The following is a 19,922-nucleotide window of genomic DNA, read 5'->3' on the forward strand; positions in this document are numbered from 1 at the left end:
GGCAGAAGGGTACGGAAGTGACACCTTCACCACTGTCTGCTGAGGGGAATTTCAAGGGGACAACTCAAGAGAGTTTGGAAATGTGTTCTCTGCAGTTGGAAGACCCAGAAAACTGGTGCCTGACCCAGGCCTGAGAAAGACAGCAGGAGTGGGCTAGCGAAGGCTGTTATCTGACTCCTGCCTAAGAAATCTAGAGGGCAAAAGAAAGGCAAAGCTAACTGCGTCCTCATGGCAAGGGATGCATGAATTTTTCTCACGGACATGCTGTGGGATCTGTAGACTTTGTCCAACAGACCATCAGCAGAGCCAAAGACACCTCAGCAGAAAGGTCTGGACATGAACTGCCTGGTGCCCGAGGACTGATTAGAGGACAGCAAGTGAGCAGACAGGATGGAGAGGCGTCTAACGGGCAAGGGGCACAGTGGGAACCTCTGGTTAGCTCATGAAACTGTCAACCCAAGAGAAAGCCAGCTTTCACACCAGGCAGGCCCAGAGCACAGGGCCAACCAGGTAAGAACTGCTCTGTCTCCAGAGCTTCTCCCTCAGCTTCTGAGGCCGTAGTAGAATAGCTAGCATGTGGGTGAGTTGAGGAAAGGAGAGAGCAAAGGACTCCATCCCATTGCTCAGCTGTAGGTTTCAGGCCTAAAGCAAGCTCAAATTAGCAAAAGATTTAATGCCAAGTTTGTAGTGTTGGCTAATAGATGTGACTAGGTACTTTGACTTGATGAGATTACATAATTAAAAGTGACAGGAAGACTATCTGACAGAAATCATGTCTTTACCAATGGACAGAGGAAGATCATATCTCTATAACAAAGTTTCAAATGATAGTGGGGGACAAAAACAAAACTACGAGGTGTGATAAAAAAAACTATGGTGAATGTTTAACTAAAAACTATTACAGTAGAAGACACGTTGCCATTAATCCTCCTCAAAACACTCCCCTTCACATTGAACACACTTATCCCATTGTTCTTGCCACTTTCTAAAGCAGTTCTGGAAGTCCCCTTTAGTGAGTATCTTTAGTTGCGTTGTCATGGCTGCCTCTGTCCTGAATCATTTTGACTATGGGGAAGAGCCAGAAATCACACGGTGCCAGATCCAGTGAATAAGGTAGATGAGGACACAGTAATGTTTTTATTTGACAGATATTGCTGTACCAGAAGTGATGTGTGACATGGAGCGTTGTCATGATGGAGGATAAAACTGCCCATTTCTCAGGCCGTTTTCTACGAGTATGTCTTTCTACATCAAAGTCATGTTAATTGTGTTTCTTGACCTCGATGGAACTGTGCAAGCTGAGTTTCTACCCAGGAAAGGTGAACTCTGAATGTTGTAAGGGCTTATTGGAGTTTAAGAAACAATGTAGAAATAGAAAATGGCCTCAGAAATGGGCAAACGGTTTCATCCTCCATCATGACAATGCTCCATGTCACACATCGCTTCTGGTACAGCAATTTCTGTCAAATAAAAACATTACGGTGTGTCCTCATCCACCTTATTCACCGGATCGGGCACCATGCGACTTCTGGCTCTTCCCCAGTCAAAATAATTCAGGACATCGAGGCAGCCATGACAATGCAACTAAAGACACGAAAGAGGACTTCCAGAACTGCCTTAGAAAGTGGCAAGAACGATGGGATAAGTGTGTTTAAAGTGAAGGGGAATATTTTGAGGAGGATTAATGACAATGTGTCTTTTACTGTAACAAATTTTTTTTAATTTAAGCATTCACCGTATTGTTTGATCACACCTTGTAATTCTTATACCACATAGTGGTTATAAAAATCCTGTTAAGACTAAGACTGAAAGGACAACAACTTGAAGCTGAACGGCACCCTCCACAACTAAGATTGAAAGGACAACAACTTGACTTGGAAAAAAAAAAGTCCTGGAAGTACACACTGTTCCCCAATAAAGTCCTGTTCCCCTTCCCCAATAAAAATCTTAAAAAAAAAAAATCCTATTAAGCCATCTTGACTTCTGCTAAGGCTCTGCACTGTGGGAATGTCTCAGCACAGCTTTATCCCCGTCTTCTCCCTCACTGGAGATGATTAAAAATTCTGCTATCAGAAACCACAGACGTTGTGGCATTGGAGCACTAGCTTTGTGGAAATGTCACTATTGATTCCTGATCTTCTGCTTTAAAAGTTCCGTGTTTCCCCGAAAATAAGACCTAGCCAGACAATCATCTCTAAAGGTTCTTTTGGAGCAAAAATTAATATAAGACCTGGTGTTATATTTTATATTACATTATATATTATGTTATTATATTTATTATATTAAAGACCCAGTTTTATAGTGAAATAAGACTGGGTCTTAAATTAATTTTTGCTCCAAAAAATGCGTTAGAGCTGATTATCCGGTTAGGTCTTATTTTTGGGGAAACAGGGTTCTCATTGACTCCTCTCTTTCCTCCAGATCTTAAAAATCTGTCACCTACCATACATAAATAGACCCAGAAGTAATGAGATGTTGCTGATCTTTAGTTACCATGGTAAGCACTTCTTTCTACATTACAAACCCATCCAACAAGGTCCTTAGCGCCAACACTAAGTTTCTTACTTTACAGCTGTCTGCAATCCAGGGCCAGGGCAAGAGCTAGTGAACCTGGTGTGCGCACTGTTCCATATTCTCCCACCCAGTGCACACGTGCATACACACATGCTTTTTGACCAGCTGCCCTCTAAGATATGAATGAAGGCGTTATCTGAGGGGGCACTGGCGTTCATAGCCCAAGGTCAAATTCACACTAATCCTCAAGTTCTGACCATTTCTCATCACTGGAGCCCTGATGGTTTAGGATACCCAGGAAGCTATATATAGGACTTGAAGAGCAGGGCTGTCTTTACATCCCCTTCTCATGAAACCCTGATACTTGAGACTCTCATTACCAGTTTCAGGTAGCCGGAGTCTATTGAAATCAGAAATCCCTAGTGGATGCTTTCTCCAAGTCATGTGCTTACTCACTGGTGTGCTCATCAACAGATACTCATTGAGCACTGTTGTGCGGGGGACCCTGCGGGGTCTCTGGTACCACTCCCCACACAAGAACGCAGGACACGGTGAGGCCAAAAAGGAACACCCATGGAGCCATAGGTAGGGGAGTCATACCACTATATTCTCGCTGGCCGCTGGGTTGGAGACACAGGAACCAGGAGCAACACAATTCTCAACCCTCACTGCGCCGCTTGCAGGCTCAGCCACCATCTCCTTGCTAGCCCCCATTTGCTGCTAGTGTAGCCACAGCAGTTATATTCGTGGCCAGTGGCTCACTGGTTACAGCTGACGGCCAACTAGCCACAGCTGATGGCCATTTGATCACAGTCGATGGCCATTTACTACCTGAGCCAGCACCTTTCTATGTGAGGCCGAGAGCCTGGAAACTGCTTTTTGGGGCTCTGTCCCCACAAGCACCTTTCAAGTATCAGGCATTATCTTAGGGGCTGAGGATACAAAGATGGATCAGCCACCGTCTTCCTGGAGTTCGTACTTAGGGCCCTCTGTTTTCAGCCCCTCTCTTGCTGCAGGCAGTGAGTGATGCAGGCTCAGTCTCATCTAGTGCCTGAACTTGTCCTGGCCAGGTAAACATGGAAGCTAGACAGCCAGGACCGAAGACAAAACCATACCCGATACTCACGAAACCATACCCGAGGGACTGTCTAGTGAGGAGACCACTGATGTGCAACCTGAAACAGGTCACTGCTGCACGTGCTCCCATCCTGCTGGCCCTGCTGCACTTGGAAGTTAGATGTAATGCCGCGGTCTCCACTGCTGCCAGAACGATCTCAATCCCTACTGCTTTGTGTGACTCACTCCAGCTTCAAAGTCCTAGGTGGGGTCTCTAATGGGCTGATCCCAGGTAACATCTCCATGTCCTGGCTGCCAGGGAGAAGGGACAAAGAACCTGGCCTTCTGTATGGGGAGGCCGACTCTCCCAGCAAGACTCAAGTGGTGGGAATTCCCCACATGCAGTAAGAGGGTTCCAATGACTAATGTGCACCACATTAATAATACATTTAAAAGAATGTTGTGGGTACGGAGTCCCGGAGAGCAGTTTCCAGGCTCTCGGCCTCGCATGGGGAGGTGCTGGCTGGGGTAGTGAATGACCATCAGCTGTGATTGGTTGACCATCAGCTGTAACCGGTTAGCCAATTGGCTACTGATGTAACTGCAGGGCTGCGTTGATTGGTTGGTTGGCAGGCAGAGAAGTGAATGGCAGACTGTGGATCGTGTGGCTATTACTGCGTGTGTCTCGCCCGGCCACCAGAGAGAATATAGTGGTATGACTCCCCTATCTATGGCTGCATGGGGGTTCCTTTTTGGCCTCACCATATCCTGCGTTCTTATGTGGGGAGTGGGACCAGAGGCCCTGCAGGCCGCCCTGCATGAAAATGTGTACTTTATGAATCATGATAGCATCTACATACAAGTGAAAACTAGAGATATACAAGATGTATTATCTACTCCCATCTAGTCAGCAAACTTTTTCAGAAAAGGGCCAGATAGTAAATATTTTAGGTTTTGCATCTCTGTTGCACCCATTCAACTCTGTTCTTACAGTGTCAAGGCAGCCATGACAATATATAAATGAATGAGAGTGCTTGTGATCCAACAAAATTTATTTATGGACACAAGTTTGAATTTCATATAATTTTCACATGTCATGAAATATTTTTTTTTTTTTTAACCATGTGAAATATAAAAATTCCATTCTTATAGCTTGTGGGTTGTACAAAAGCAAGCACTGCTTAATTTGGCCTGTAGGCCATTTGGCAACCCCTCTTCTATAGGAAAGATTCTTAACCCTTTTGGGAGGTCTCAGACCTCTTTGAGACTGACAAAAGAGATGGAATGGATCCTTTCCCTAGAGGAAAAAGGCACTCACATAAAGCTTTGCATGTGACTCCAGAACTTGCATGGATTTGCTAAGGAGTCAGTGGGTCTGAGGTGAATAACGGGTGTACAAAGAATGCTAGCTAAGCACGTGGGCTTCCCATTCCTTCCATAACTCCTCAGAGACGGGGGCTCACAGCTTTGGTTGGGAGCCACTACTTTCCTAGACCATAACCAATAATGAAGAAGCTTTCTCAGCTCCACTGTGAAGCAACTGCTGTGTTACCTAAACTGCAGATGTCTCCAGCAGGATACAGTCAACTGTAATCAGGGGAGAACTGTTTATTAGGAAGGAAAAGAATTGCTGTAAGAGTCGCATTGCATTTATAGCCCAGATGGTATCCCGCATGTGTTAATTCAATGGCAAAAAACAAGCCATCGAACTGTGAGGATGGAAACTCGTCACTGATGCACCATTACGGTAAACACTATTTTTTTCTTTTTCCTCTATTTTACTTTATTTTTTCCTTTTTGTTTATTTTTATTATTAGTTTCAGATATACAAAACAATGTACTAGTTAGATGTTTCACCCCTCACAAAGTGATAACCCCTCCCCCAATCTATTGCCCCTCTGACATCGTATATATCTATTACAAAATTCCATTGACTCTATTCCCTATGCTGTACTCCATATCCTGTGACTATATATATATTAAATTGTAGTTGACATAGAATGTAAACACTATTTTTAAAGCTGCTGGTGGGTGCTGAGTATTTGTTATGTTATTCCTTATATCTTGGTGGATATAGTATGAAATATTTTACAAATAAGAATTTTAAAAAAAATCCACTGGATCTAGCCTGGCCCAATGTTTGTCCCAACTCAGGTTAGACTGCCTATAAGGCAGAGGTGAACTCAGTCTCTTTGTGAACTTATTTGGGTCAGATGTGCTGGGGGTAAGGGGGAAGCAGTCGTGTGGGCTGTGAGGTTGTCTCTGAGCGCCGTCAGTGTCACACAGACCTTTGACTCTCACGAAGGAGGTGGCTCAGAGCACAGACGCTGGTGCCAGTCTGCCACTTGTTCTAATCCTGGACTTAGCCAGTAGTAGCTGTGTGACCTTGGACAAGTCACCTAATGTCTACCTGAGTTCCCTCCTTTGTAAAATGAGAATGATCAAACTACCTATTTCGTAGGACTGTTACGAGGATTCAGAGGGAATGCTAGTAAATGCTGAGTACAATGCCTGGAACATAGTAAATGCTTTATTACTGTTTGTTAAATAAAAATAGAGAAGAGGGCCCCTTGGTGCTAAGTTACTACTTCATGGAGGCGACAGTTTTCTTCCCCCAGCTGGGTGCGATTACCTGGGGAGCACTAGATGGCAGCAAAGCATGATTCCTCAGTGCTAGCTTCCTGGTTTCCAGGCTCATCCACAAACGAGACAGCACTGACTGCTTAGTGTCAGCTGTCCTGGGTGTTCCCAGCGCCTGCCGAGGGACCCCCCCCCACCTGCTCAGGGCACACTCACCCCCACTGGTGAGCCTGTTCAGAGGCTCACTAAACGGTGCCAGATCACACAGGGTGCATTGCAGTCTGCACCTTTGTTCTGATTGGGGTGATTATTACAAAAAACTTTCTTAGATATGGATTACTTTGCCAAAGTTTATGAGTAATTTGGAGGCTTTTGATATGTATTGCTGAATTGCTCTCTGAAGAAATTGTGCTAATTGCTGTACCACTAAGAATGCTGGGTTTTGTCCCTGTTCCATACTACTATTGGGTATTATCATTTAAAAAAAACTTTACCCAACATGGGGGGTTAAAAATGCTATCTTTTTTCATTTGTGTGTGTTTGCTAAAATTAAATATTGAAAAACATGTCTATTGGGGTGTGGGGACAGAGTCCCAGAGAGCAGTTTCCAGGCTCTCGGCCTCACTTGGGAAGGTGCTGGCTCGGTTATTAAATGGCCATCAGCTGTAATCAGATGGCTGTCTGCTATGGCTGGGTGGCCATCAGCTGTTACCGGTTAGCCATTAGCCACTAATATAATTGCCGTGGCTACGCTAGGGGGTGGTTGGTTGGCAGAGGAGTAGACAGCAGGCTGCGGATCGTGTGGCTCCTGCTTCCTGTGTCTCCAACCCAGCTGCCAGTGAGAATATAGTGGTATGAACCCCATATCCATGGCTCCGTTGGTGTTCCTTTTTGGCCTCACCATATCCTGAGTTCTTGTGCGGGGAGCGGGACCAGAGACCCTGCATGACATGGGGTTTTTAAAAAATCTTATAAGTTTTATTCTTTGCTCATTTTTCTGTTGAGATGTTCACTATTTAGAAAACTATTTATAAAATATGGATATTAGCATTTTCTGTCATATAAATATATATTTATATATTTAAATATATAATATATTTATATATATATAAATATATATATATATAAAATCTCCCAGTTTTTTGGGGTTGCATAGACCTGTTAACAATTATTTATTCTGTTTTTGAATGAGTAATAAATACCTTCAGGTGGTTCAAACACCAAAAAGCATAGAACAGTTTACGATGAAAAGATTCCTTTCCAACCCTATTCACCCAGTTATCACCCTTCCCAATAGGTTTCATGGTTAATAGTTTCTTACTGCTCCAGAGAGTTTTTATGCCTGTAAAATCCCATACAAATATACATATGCTTTTGGCACAAATTTTAGCACATATCTTGCCAGACCTGCCTTGCTTTATTTTTTGTTTTTACTTAACAATGTATTCTTGAGATATTTCCATATCAATCTATAAAGAGCTTCCTCATTACTTTTTACAGTGTTAGAGTGTTTCGTTGTATTTATATTTGTTAACAAGCCTCCGATTAATGGACGTTTAGGTTTTTACCGTTATTTTGCTATTACCAACAATGTTATAATGAGCAACCTTATATATAGCTCATGTTATACATGTACAAGTGTATCTCTAGGGTAAATCCCTCAAAATGGGATTGTAGGGTAAAGGACCTATGCATTTATGATTAAATAGATACTGACCAATTGCCCTTTATAGAGATTGTGCCATTTTACCTTCCTGTTATCAATGTATGAAAGCGCCCATTTCACCGCAGCCACATAGGGAATTATCAAACTTTTAGATTTTCGTCAAACTGATAGGTAAAGAATTATACCTCAGTGGAGTTTTAGTTAGTATTTCTCTCATTATGAGCAAGGTTGAACATCTCTTTTATGCGTTAGAGACATTTGTATTTCCTTTTCTGTGAACTATCTGTTTATATCATTTGTCCATTTTTTCCTGTTAGTCTTTTTCTTCATGATTTTCAGGAGGTCTTTACAGAGTAGGGAGGGAGTAGCCCTTCGTGATGTGTGTCGCAGGTATTCTTTTTCCCAGTTTGTCATTTGTTTTTTACTTTATTGCCATGAAGATTTTCTTTATTTTTATGTGATGTAATTTATCTGTCTTAAATTTTGTGTATCCTGGATTTTTTGGTCATAATTAGACAGGTCTCCTCTCCAAGGTTATAAAATGTTTTCTGTTTCCCTTTAACTTTTGTGATTCAACATTTTAATATTTCAATATTTGCACCATTTAGAATTGATGCTGGTATACAGTGAGGAATGGAGCCAACTCCGTTTTCACCCAGATGGTTAATTATTGTTTTGATACCAATTGTTGAATAATCCATCTTGTCCATGACCATTATTTTCAAATCCTTTATGAACCACATGATCACAGAATTATTTTTTATAATGAAAAGTGTACAATTTAATGTCCAACGTTGGTAAAATGTTAAATAATTTATACTATATTCATTTAATGGAATCTTAATGTTTTCTTTTCTTTTTTAAAGATTTTATTGGGGAAGGGGAACAGGACTTTATTGGGGAACAGTGTGTACTTCCAGGACTTTTTTCCAAGTCAAGTTGTTGTCCTTTAAATCTTAGTTGTGGAGGACACAGCTCAGCTCCAGGTCCAGTTGCCGTTGCTAGTTGCAGGCGCAGCCCACCAACCCTTGCGGGAGTTGAACCGGCAACCTTGTGGTTGAGAGCCCACTGGGCCATGTGGGAATCAAACCGGCAGCCTTCGGAGTTAGGAGCACGGAGCTCCAACCACCTGAGCCACTGGGCTGGCCCCCTTAATGTTTTCAAAGACTCTAATTACATGGGAGAATTCTCAAGATAAAATTAAAAAAGAAGAGAAAAACACAAAACAATATATGCCAAGTGATTCCAATGAAAAACGAGAGTACATTTACATATAAAATGGATAGAAGAAAATTATAAAAAATTAAGAATAGTTATCTCTGCCTTAAAAGTAGTTTATTTGCAATGAACACGTGGTATAAGTGCATGGTGGAAAATTTGCCAACTTAATTGTCCGGCCTTCGGTCTGTTTCTTTTTAGTAATTTCTAATCTCTAATAAGTGTTATTTGGGTCAGGGAGCCTGACCTTTAATCCTGGCTCTGTCCCCAGACAAGTGTGAACTAAGTCACTTCCCCTCTTTGGGCCTCCTTCTTCCTTCTATAAAATGAAGGTGTTAGATAATCTCTAAGGTTCCTTCCAGTTTTAAATTTCTACCTACTAGAAGCCACAGTGGATTCTGGCTTTCTGGGGCTTTCAAGGATTCATTAGCATTATTAACAACCACAGGAGTGATTAATATTGAGTTTGATCCACAGTTGCTAATCCATTGATTCATGCAGATTAAAGATGATTATGACCCTTTACTAAAGCTTACTAGTTGTTCTTTTTCTTTTTTCTTTTTTTTAAAGGAATGTTACACTTCTTAGGTTTTGTTGTTGTTGTTGTGGTGGTGGTGGTGGTGGTGGTGGTGAAGCTAATTAAGCTAAACTGGGTCATATCAGCTGACTTTCCTTGTTGCTGAATTCCTGAGTCTGTCATATCAGTGTTTTGGCTACATTACGGTGAGGTCTGTTCAGATGAGTCAGAATACAGTAGCCCCCCGTTATCTGTGGGGAATATGTTCCAAGATCCCCAGTGGATGCCTGAAACCACAGATGGTACCAAACCCTATGTATACTATGTTTTTTCCTATACATACATACCTATGATAAAGTTTAATTTATAAATTAGGCACAGTAAGAGACTAACAACAGCTAATAATAAAATAGAACAATTATAATAATATACTGTAGTAACAGGTATGTGACTGGTCTCTCTCTCTCTCTCAAAATATCTTATTGTACTGTACTCACCCATCTTGTGATGATATGAGATGATAAAATGCCTATGTGATGAGACGAAGTGAGATCAATGACTTAGGCATCGTGATGCAGGGTTAGGCTACTACTGACCTTTTGAAGAACCATCTGCTTTGGGTGATGGTGGATCATTGAGCCGTGATGATGTCAATGGTTTGATGTCAGGAGCAGATGATGTCACTGGTTGGGGAAATTTCATATTTTCAGACCACAGTCGACTGCGGGTAACAAACTGTGAAAAGTGAAACCGTGGATAAGGGGGACTACTGTATACATAAAATGAATACATGTGCAGAGATCAAGGTTGCCTTGCAGGGTGAATCTTACCAAGTTGCAGAGCCTTGATGGACCTTCATTTCTCCAACTGAAATACATGGCCATCATCAGGAACTATGGGGGTTGATTTTGTGTTAATCTAATCCTGCTACCTCATTTTATAGGTAAGAAAATGGGGCCAGGTGATGCTAAGTGACCTGTCCAAACTCACACAGCGTGGAAGAATCAGGATCAAGACTGTGGGGTTAGGATGTACAGAAAGAGGCCTGGTTTCCAGTTGAGTATTTGCCAATAATAAGCAGTATGATTTGGGCAAGTCATTTCTCCCCACTGATTGAAGTGAATTAAAAGATAGAAAAAATGTAAAATTTTCTAGGTTCCTTAATTATTTTGTAGACTAAAATAGGGGCTAGGTAAGTTGACTGAGAAGTTACTGACGAAAAAACACACAACATAATAGGATATAAAAATCAAGATATAATTCTACTCATTTTGTCATTTTCATCAGTATGCAAGGCTATTTACATCTTTATATGTCTCCACATTAATGATATTAAGTGTTCTTCACGATATTTTTTTTCTTTTAGCAAAATTTAGCAAAAGAATACAATGTTCTTCAATAAGTGCTATTGTTGAGTAGAGATGAGGATGAGGAAAACTGAGCTCGAAAGGCCTCAGCACTCATTAATAAGCCTAAAAGCTTAACGAGCATTAATGGGCACAACACATGATATTTATGAATTCTCTTCTGGAATGAAGAGGCCTCCATGGATACAAGCTTACTATCCTCAGACCAACCTCTGTTGTACATATTGTTTTATTAATTAACCTGTTGTTTTAATCACAGAAGTAATATAGAAAAAGCAAAACCAAAAAAAGTTCAAAAAATAGAAAATGAACACTACAAGTTTCTTTTTCTACCCACCTCAGTGTGACTCCCCAAAGGCAACCACTTTCAACAATTTTTATTTTTAGTTTTTCTACTAATTAGCGTAATAAATGTTATGTTTTACTTTCCCTAACTTTTGATTTTGAAAAACTTCAAACTTACAGAGAAGTTGCAAGAATTCACCTAGACTTATCAGCTGTCACAGCTTGCCATATTTAGTTTTCTCTCACTCTACAATATACATATTCTTGTTTGCTGAGCTATTTGAGGAATACTTGTAGATACAATGCCATTGCTCCCAAAATACCTCAACGTTCATTTCCCAAGAATAAGGACATTCTCCATAACCAAAATTCTCCCACTTAACAAAATGTAGCATTGATAGGATTATGTATTCCGTAATTCAAATGTTCACAGTTGTCCAATAATGTCCCTTTTAACCTTTTTTTTCAATCTAGGATCCAATCACTCATCACATATTTCACGGATTTGTTATGTCTCTTCCGTGTCCTTTAATTTAGAACAGCAAAGTTTTCTTTCATGACATATTTTTAAAGAGTACAGATCAGTTTTGCAGAATGCCTTTCAGTTTGGATTTGTCTGATTGTTTCCTCATGATTAGAATCAGCTTCTATATTTTTGGCAGGAGTACTACAGAGAGGATGTTGTATCTTTCTCAATGCAGCACATCAGCAGGCAGAGGATGTCAGTTTGCCCCATTATTATTGATGCTAAATTTGGACATTTTATTTAGGGGGTATCTGCTGGAATCCTCCATTGTAAAAGTACTGTATGGTGGCCCATCTTGGCGGGTCCCTGGTGAAAGAGCTTTTAATACTCATTTTAAACAAATGTTGGGCTTCCTAGATCTATTCTCTCTCTCTGCTTCTGAACATTTCTCTGTATTTCCCATTTTTCTGTTCTGGCCTGGCAGATGTCTATTTTTTCCAATTTACAAACTGTGTAAGTGGGTTGGGTGTGTTGTTAGTGTAGCTTTCCTGTTGGGGACAGGGTGGGGAGCGTGCAGGCTGGGGACAAACTGATAAAAAAGTAGAGTGTTACTCTGAGTGTGGTGCACCATGGTATATTTCACTTCTAGATGGAGCCAGCTTCCCTTTTCCACCCTCTGCCCCTCATGGAGGACCAGAGTTACCTCTGCTCTGCTTCTCCCACGGTGCTCCCTTCCCCCCAGGAGGCCTCCCTAGGCAGATGTTCTCTTCTTCACAGAGGTATTCTTACTTAGGCTTTATGCCAAATCCAAAGTGGTGGCCACTGTTAGGTGGAAGAGCAGGGGGAGGAGTCTACTTTCTCTGCTGTGCCTGGGGTCCCTTAGCCTGGAGAGCAGGTCTGGAGCTGAAGGAACAGGTCCCAGTCCTGTTTAGGGCAGAAGTCACTGTAGACGGCTAGACTTGGCCTTTTGTGTCTTTTTTTCCTGGATGTAGGTGCTCAGAACTGGGTCAGGATCTGGGCTTAGCTGAGATGGAGTCAGCATGCAGACCAGGGAGGGCAGAGCAGGGGCCCTCAGTGGAAAAGCCAACTACGTAGAAGTCAGGGATCAACCAGGGGTGTGGAAGGATCTGCCTGCAGAGTGCCCAGGTCTGACCATGAAGTTTCTCTTCAGAGGAAGATGGGGAGGAAATGCTGTCCTACCCAGCCTTCCCTCATGGATCCACCAAAGGCCTCTGATAGGTCCAACCACATTATCAACGAAGTATGGAGAAGGTGACAGGAGTCACTCAGAGGGTCCACTAACAAACACAGGAAAGTGGAACCATAACTTCAGCTCCTCAGGCATGACTGTGACATCTAGGAAGTGTTCTCTCCTTAGAGTGTTCTCTCCCTGCCTCTGCCTCGTCACTCAGGGACCATCCCTTCCCCCCCACCCCCCAGGGCTCCCTGGGGGCTCTGCCCAGCCTCTGACCTGGCTCCAGAACATGGGATACCGAGCATTTGTTCCCAGGGTCTTCCCTCTGCTTGGCTTTGAGCTCCTGAAGGGCAGGCCTGGTCCTCATTTCTGTCAGAGCCTGGCTCAGGATGGGCACCAGGAAATGTTTGAAAAGTGAATGAGGTTGGAATTGAGCTGAGTCTTAGATAAACGAAGAGCAAAGGAAGAAAGTGTTTCAGAGACAGTGGTAAGAACAACATGGTGGGGAGATATGGCACCAGTGAGAGACTGTCTTGAGAGAAGGAAACATCTGTTTTGGGAGAGAAACTGACATATGTGCTGGTGCTTTCTGAAATATTTTGTCTGGTGTTCACCTCAGTCCTGAGAGAGAAGTGTAATTATTCCCATTTTACAGATGAGGCAACTAAGGCTCAGAGAGGGGAAGTGAATTGCTCAGATAGTGGCTGAAAACAGGAATATAAATAGTCCAATCTGATTCCTGAGCCTAGAGAAGGAGGTGGTTTGAATTTATAACCCTAAATGTGGGCATAACTTGGGGGCTCTAGCCGAGCGCCCAGTGCTTGTGTCACCAACCTCTGCTCCAGACAGAAGGTGACAGCATCACACACTGTGACCCCCATGCTGGCTCAAGTGTTGAGGTAGTAAATGGCAGGTGGTTTTATACTAGGCTTTTGTACACACAGCTGCTCCCACCTATTGTGTGTTCCCTCCCTCCCCCACCTCCGACTCTCCCTGGTCCTCTTTCATGTTTGAATCAAGCCTCTCCTTCCCCTCAAGCCCCTCAATGATGCCCGCTGGAGTAGACCTGACCCTTCTGGGCATTGAGCCTATACTTCCCACTACCTGCACTGGGCCCCAGGAGGTGCCCTTGACTGTTTGTGGAGTGAATGAGTGTGCACGCATGCCCAGGAATCCCCACCCTTCAGGGCTTCCAGGGAAAGGCAAGCCTTCCCAGGCTCCAGCTCCTTTCTATTTTTTTCTTCCTCCCTTCTCCACCCTACCCGAGTGGTAGGGTCAAGGCCTTACTGAGTTCAGCAAGGCTAGAGATTGAAGCAGCCTACATCCTGAGGGAGGAAGCGGGAAGGACTGACAGGCCTGTTCCATCCCCCCACCCCTGCCTGGCTGGGTGTGGGAGAGCAGAGGGCACAGGGCAAGGTGGGCAGGGCAGGGAAGGGCTGAGATGCCAGACCACCAGGCCACCTTTGGGAGGAGGAGGCTTCTTGCCTGCCTTCCACCCAGGCGGTGAGCCAGCCGGGGAGGTACCTCCTGGCCTGCCTTGATAACCTAAGAAAGAAGTCAGCACTGGACCCATTCATTGTCAAGAAGCCTGCGTTCCAGGTTTCATTTGACACTTGCTTAGAACCTGCTCTGGGTCAGGATGAGGATGGGTGGGGTACAAAGATGGGTGAGATCCATTTACTCTTCTAGAGGAACTCACACCAGACATTTAAGGAATAATAAACATAACTAATATTCACTGAGCACGTTATCATGAGCCAGACATTAATCTAAGTCCTTCACACATATCCATAACTAACTGAGTGTTCACACAGCCTATGAGATAAATGCTATTCTTGTTTCCATTTGACCAGTGGAGATAATGAGGCACAGAGAGGTCAAGAAGCTTGCCCTAGATCACACAGTAAGTTGTGTGCTGCGATCCACACTCAAGCATCTGACGTCCCTGCATGTAGCCCTCACACATGCATCCTCTAGGCCAACTCCAGTACCAGCTGCCCTGGCTGACACATGCAGCTACTTCATCTAGGCTCTGTCTCTTCATCAGCAGGTGGTTAAGCTCTGTAAACTTGCCAGGTACCAAAGTGTGCTTTAGGATATCACCACTTTCATTGAACTTGACTGCCTGCCATGGTTACGTCTTTCCCTGTGGGCTTGTCTTTTCATCCTGTGCAAGCTTCAAGCTCCTGTGACACACCTATCTCACAGTCCCTTGGACTGTCTTGCACAAAGCAGGTGCTCGGATGTGTCTGCAGTTTGGTGGGTTGATGGAGGATGCCTTCATTTCCCCAGATCTCCGTGACATAGACAAAGTGGTTCTCAATCTGTATGTTGAAATCACCTTGGGAGTTTCAACCATTACTGATGCCCAGACCCCACTCCCAGGGGTTCTGATGTAATTGGTTTGGGGTGCAGTCTGAGCATGGGGAATTTCAAACCCTCCCAGGGAACATCTGATGGGCAGCCAGGGCTGAGAACCCCACCATTTTAGAATACTTGAAGTTTCAATTGAGGCTGGCAGAACTCGGGCTTTGGAGATGGGCAGGCAAGATTCACATCACAGCTCAGCCACTTACAGGTTGGGTGAGCTTGGGCAAGTCAACTTCCCGAAGTCTCAGTTACCTCAATTACCTGTAAAGGGGATAACGACATCTACCTTGAAGTAAAGCCCCTGGCACTAGGATGGCATCTGCTAAATGAAATGTGGTATGTGGCAGCTATTAAGATTAATTATACATCTCTTCATCTAACACGACATTACCAAGTGCCAGGCATGTGGGTACTCTTGGGAAACAATAGGAAACAAGACAGGTATGGTCTCTTACTTTGTGGCATTTACATTCTAGTAATTCAATTTAAAAAATTTGTTAGCTTTGGGATATCAGGCACTGTATGTGTACAAAGATCAACAAGACATTGTGCTTGCCCTTGAGGAAAAGAGAAGTGAACATTAATCATAACTGAAATAGAGGAAAGGAAATACCGATTAGGTACAAACCAAGAGTGATAGGTGTCAGGAACAAAGCCATCTAAAGGGCAGATCAAGGAAGTTTCCATGGAAGATATGATACCTCGAAGGCCCTTGAAGGATGGATAGGATTTTGTGGGATGAGATGAGGGTGGTGGTGGTCGAATGGCTTAAAAAAAAGCAAGTATGCAGGAACAGTCAATAATCCAACCTGGCAAAAAAGCTGGATGTGCATGCACAAAAGAGCAAATGATGTGTGCGCAGAGTGGGGAAACGCGGACTGGAGCCTTAACGGCCAGGGTGAGGCATTTGGACTCGATTTGGTCAACTGTGGGAACCAGGCAAGAATTGGAGCCGAGTTGCATAATTCTTAGCTCTTAATACCTGGACCTTCTCCTGTCTTCATTCTGGAGTCTGCATCCTTCTTTCCACCACATTTCTGCCCACTATTGCCGTGGTCCCACATTCAATGCTCAGTGTCCTGTCACTGTTCGCAGGTGATGGTCTGAAAAACTCACTCGACCTTGAGCATAAAATGCATTTCCAGATGGTACCTCTCCAGGTACCTGCATTTGGCAGGTACAGTGGAAAGAGCACCAAATTGAGAATCTGGAGGAGGCCTGGTTTTAGTCTTTGTTCTGCCTCTCACCAGCTGTATGACCTTGGGCAAGTTGTTTCTCTTCTTTGATCCACAGTTTCCTCATTTAAAAAATAATCAGGCTGGATGGGATGATGGATGACGCCCCTTCCAAGTGCAATGTTCTCTGACTAATTTGCCAAGTACCACATCCAGAAAGGGCTGTTTGGCCTCGTGCAAGGGGATGCTGTTGCTGCGAATCGGGTATTAAGCATGAGGCTCGGAGGGACTGGATGGAGAGGCCACACGTAGGTGCTCCAGCAGTGTTGGCTGAGCTCAGCCTTGGATTCATCACGGCTCAGGTACAGACCATGGGCATGAAGAAGCCTCCACAATAGTCCCTTTTCCAGCCATTCCGGTCTCCCCAGTGGATGCCTCAGCTTTGTAGAGCAGAGATAAGCCACACGTGCTATTCCTGACCTTCAGAATTTGTGAGCCTAACAAAGTTGTTGTTTCAAGCCACCAAAGGTGGTTTCTTATACATGGAATGGAGGGGAGTGTTTTGAGGGTGGTCTGAGGAGGAAGGGTGAAGCCTTAGTGGATGTCCTTTGCCTGCTGAATTTCGGAAGCCGCCTCTGGGCTTGGATAATTGCTCCAGGGAGCCTGGTGCTCTTGGGGGAGGAAGCTAGGAGCCTGCACTGACCTGAGAGGTTGTAAAGTTTATAAACAAGGAAGCTCTGGGGTATTTCCCCAGGCTGTACCAGACCCTGAAGTACTGGTCAGCTGGAAGGTGGGTTCACTCAGTACCCCAGTGTGGGAAAGGCTGAAGGGCGGAAGGAGGGCTGCTCACTCAGACAGAGGTCCCATAGGTGCATCTTACACACGGTCTCATTCAGTCTCACAATAGCACCATTACATGCTGTATGAGGGGGTGTTTCCCCCATTTTACTGATGAAGGAAAAGCTCAGGTGCCATGCGGAAGACCATACATGGCGAATGTCAGAGCAGGGCTTTGACACCAATGGCAGGACTCTGAAAACGCTCTTTCCTCTATGACTGTCTTGAGAAGCTCCGTGGGTGACCTAGGGATGGAAGCTCTGGGAAGGCGGCTTCCATTTCCTTTTGCTAAACTGCCTCTCGTCTTGAAGTAAGAACACTGAACTCGGCTGAAGTTCCGTTTCTGTTTCCTTCCTCCCCCACCCCCCTCATTCCCTTTTTCCTCCCGGGATTTGGGGGTAAGGAAGAGAGGAGGAATCCACTCGCAAGTTCTTTATTAGGGAAGGCTTGACGAAGATGAGGGGCTTCACTCACCACTCGTGCCAGGGCTGGGGTAGAGAGGGCGAACGAAGCCAGGCCACTCCCAAGCTTGGGGTGGTAGGGAGGCGCGGAGTATCCTTCCCCATCACAGCCCCCGCCGCACCGTGAAACATGGGTGGTGAGGTTCCCAGAAGAATCCGTGCGGTGTCAGGGAGCGTGCTGGCTGGCAGGGAGGAAGCGGCCTATTCCCTAGTGGTACTTCCTCTCTCACGGTGTGTGTCGGGGGATAAGGGCAATGGAAATACCATTTTCTGAGCGATGTTATGTCTCATGCATCAGTTCATTTGAATCAATTTCCAGACCAGGCTTGGAGACGTTAGCTGACTTGCGCAAGGCCACACAGCACGCGAGGGGCACAGCGGGTAAGGAAGCCTGGAGGATCTTGCTAGAACTCTGGAAGTGACCGCCGGGACCTGGCAGGCTGGCTCTGGGCCCCCACCCCGGGGCTGTCCGGAGGGGCTTCCAGCAGGGGGCGCCCTGAGCCCCGTCCCGGGCCACGGGGCGCGCCTCCAGCCGGCGCCCTGGCTGGCCGCTCCGCCCCCTCGGCTCCGCGGTGGTTCGGCGGGCGGGCGCCCGGCGGCTGGGAGGAGAGCCGAGCGGAGCGCCGCGCACCCCACTGCGCACCCGGTGCCCACGGGCCCACGGCGCCCACCGCAGCGGAGCCTTCTGCAGTGAGTAGTGCCGGTGTGCGGGCTCGACGGGCCGGGCGGATGGGGCGCGTAGCCAGACGGCAGCGGCGTCCCGGGGCTGGGGATCGCGGGGCAAATTGCTCCGGGCGCACTCTCGAGTTCCCTATGCCCGCCGTCCCAGTCCCTGACGCCGCTCCCCGGGTAGGGCCCGCCGTGACTTTGGGCGCTGTGGCCGGCACTGGAACGTCAGGACCTGGCCGCTGCGCCCCCAGTGCACGCTCTTTGATCTGAGGGCCGGCACTTTGATCTGAGGGACGGGGCGGCGGGCAGAGGCCTCGCACCCAGGGAGGAGATGGGACACAGGCTTCCATCACGTTAAGGCCCCCTGACAGGGAAGAGCACCTCACATTTCTTGGAGGAGAGGGACCAGGTTTTCTTAGCATCAGGCTCCTCACACACCTCCTTCTCCCCGCTTGTTCCAGGAGGTGATGCTAGGAGGCCGCTCCCTGCCCAGTGCGCTTCCTACGTTGCAGAATGAAGCTGTGAGCCCCGTGGTCAGGAGCTCGGCCTGGGGAAGAGCTAGGGTGGGCACAAGGGCAGTCAAGCAGGTCTGTGCAGGGTAGGGGAGAAAGCATAGAAGGTTGTTGTCAACAGTTGACCCCGACTCTGGGCCAGGCATTGTGGATGTCTCATGGCATGTGTGGGTCTGGCTAATCCTCACTGTAACTCTGCAAGGCGGAAGTTAGTATTCTCACTTTAGGAAGGAGAAAAACGAGACCCAGAGAGGTGAGCGTGGAGGCCATGCAGGTAGTGGTAGATTAGGAGTGTACACCGGAAGAGAGGGCGCCATAGCTGGCTGCCTCAGAAACAGGTGGGAAAGTCGCTCTGGACAGGTGGAGTGAGCACAGCCCCTGATACCTCTTACTCTAGAATCCAGGAGGGCAGCTGGGGGCTGTTGCTGTGGTTTCTGACTCTCATTTCCTAACTGCCTCTGTGAGGTATTCCTGGGAGAGTCCTGGTGACGGAGGGATGCTGCCTTGGCCCCTTCACAAATACCTTGAGTCCTAGTCTTCCCAAACCACCCATCTCCCAGGATGTGTTTTTAGTACCTAAAGTGGCCCCACCAATAATTCATCAGCTTTGGGAAAGGCTTGGGCACAGGGCATAGGAGTTTGTGGACGTGGTGGTGTGCGCTGGTCTGGGGCAAGTTTCTGGCTGGCAGGAATGAGATCTGCACTGAGCCTGACCACTACCCCAAGGCCTCCCTACTTGTTAGATGTGAGGGTGAACAAGCAGGCTGCCCTGTAGAGCAGGACTTTCACTAAAAGAGATGGAGTTTCCTCGTGTCAGCTTAGGCAGGTGGCTGATCTTTTGGGAGCCCCAGCTTCCTCATCACAGATTAGGGTGGGTCAAAGCCACGAATGCCTGGAGGGGCTTTGTAATGCCAGAGCCTGCTCTCTCCTGCTGGCAGCCTCCTCTGAGCCTGAGTGTGATTCCTAATTGCAGGGCTGGGGTGGGAGGCAGAAGAGGACAATCATGCCTGCTCTTTGTGATGGTCCCATTTCAC

At 45.8% G+C, this 19,922-nt stretch overlaps 1 protein-coding gene across 6 annotated transcripts in view; it reads left to right on the top strand.

Annotated features, from left to right (window-relative positions):
* The first annotated feature begins 5,241 nt into the window (after positions 1–5,241).
* The window catches only part of DAPK2 (death associated protein kinase 2), a 125,959-nt gene continuing 111,278 nt past the window's right edge, over positions 5,242–19,922 (top strand). Inside the window, exon 1 of one of the 6 annotated variants that reach the window (XM_033108273.1) lies at positions 5,242–5,317. The gene's annotated coding sequence lies outside the window, so the exon portion shown is untranslated. Of the gene's footprint in view, positions 5,318–17,968; positions 18,089–18,235; positions 18,398–18,862; positions 18,964–19,922 lie in introns of those variants that run through there. The other 5 variants (XM_033108271.1, XM_033108278.1, XM_033108272.1 and 2 more) reach the window with 5 other exon arrangements.

Source organism: Rhinolophus ferrumequinum, chromosome 6 (genome assembly GCF_004115265.2).
Source record: "Rhinolophus ferrumequinum isolate MPI-CBG mRhiFer1 chromosome 6, mRhiFer1_v1.p, whole genome shotgun sequence".
NCBI classification, from domain to species: Eukaryota; Metazoa; Chordata; class Mammalia; order Chiroptera; family Rhinolophidae; genus Rhinolophus; species Rhinolophus ferrumequinum.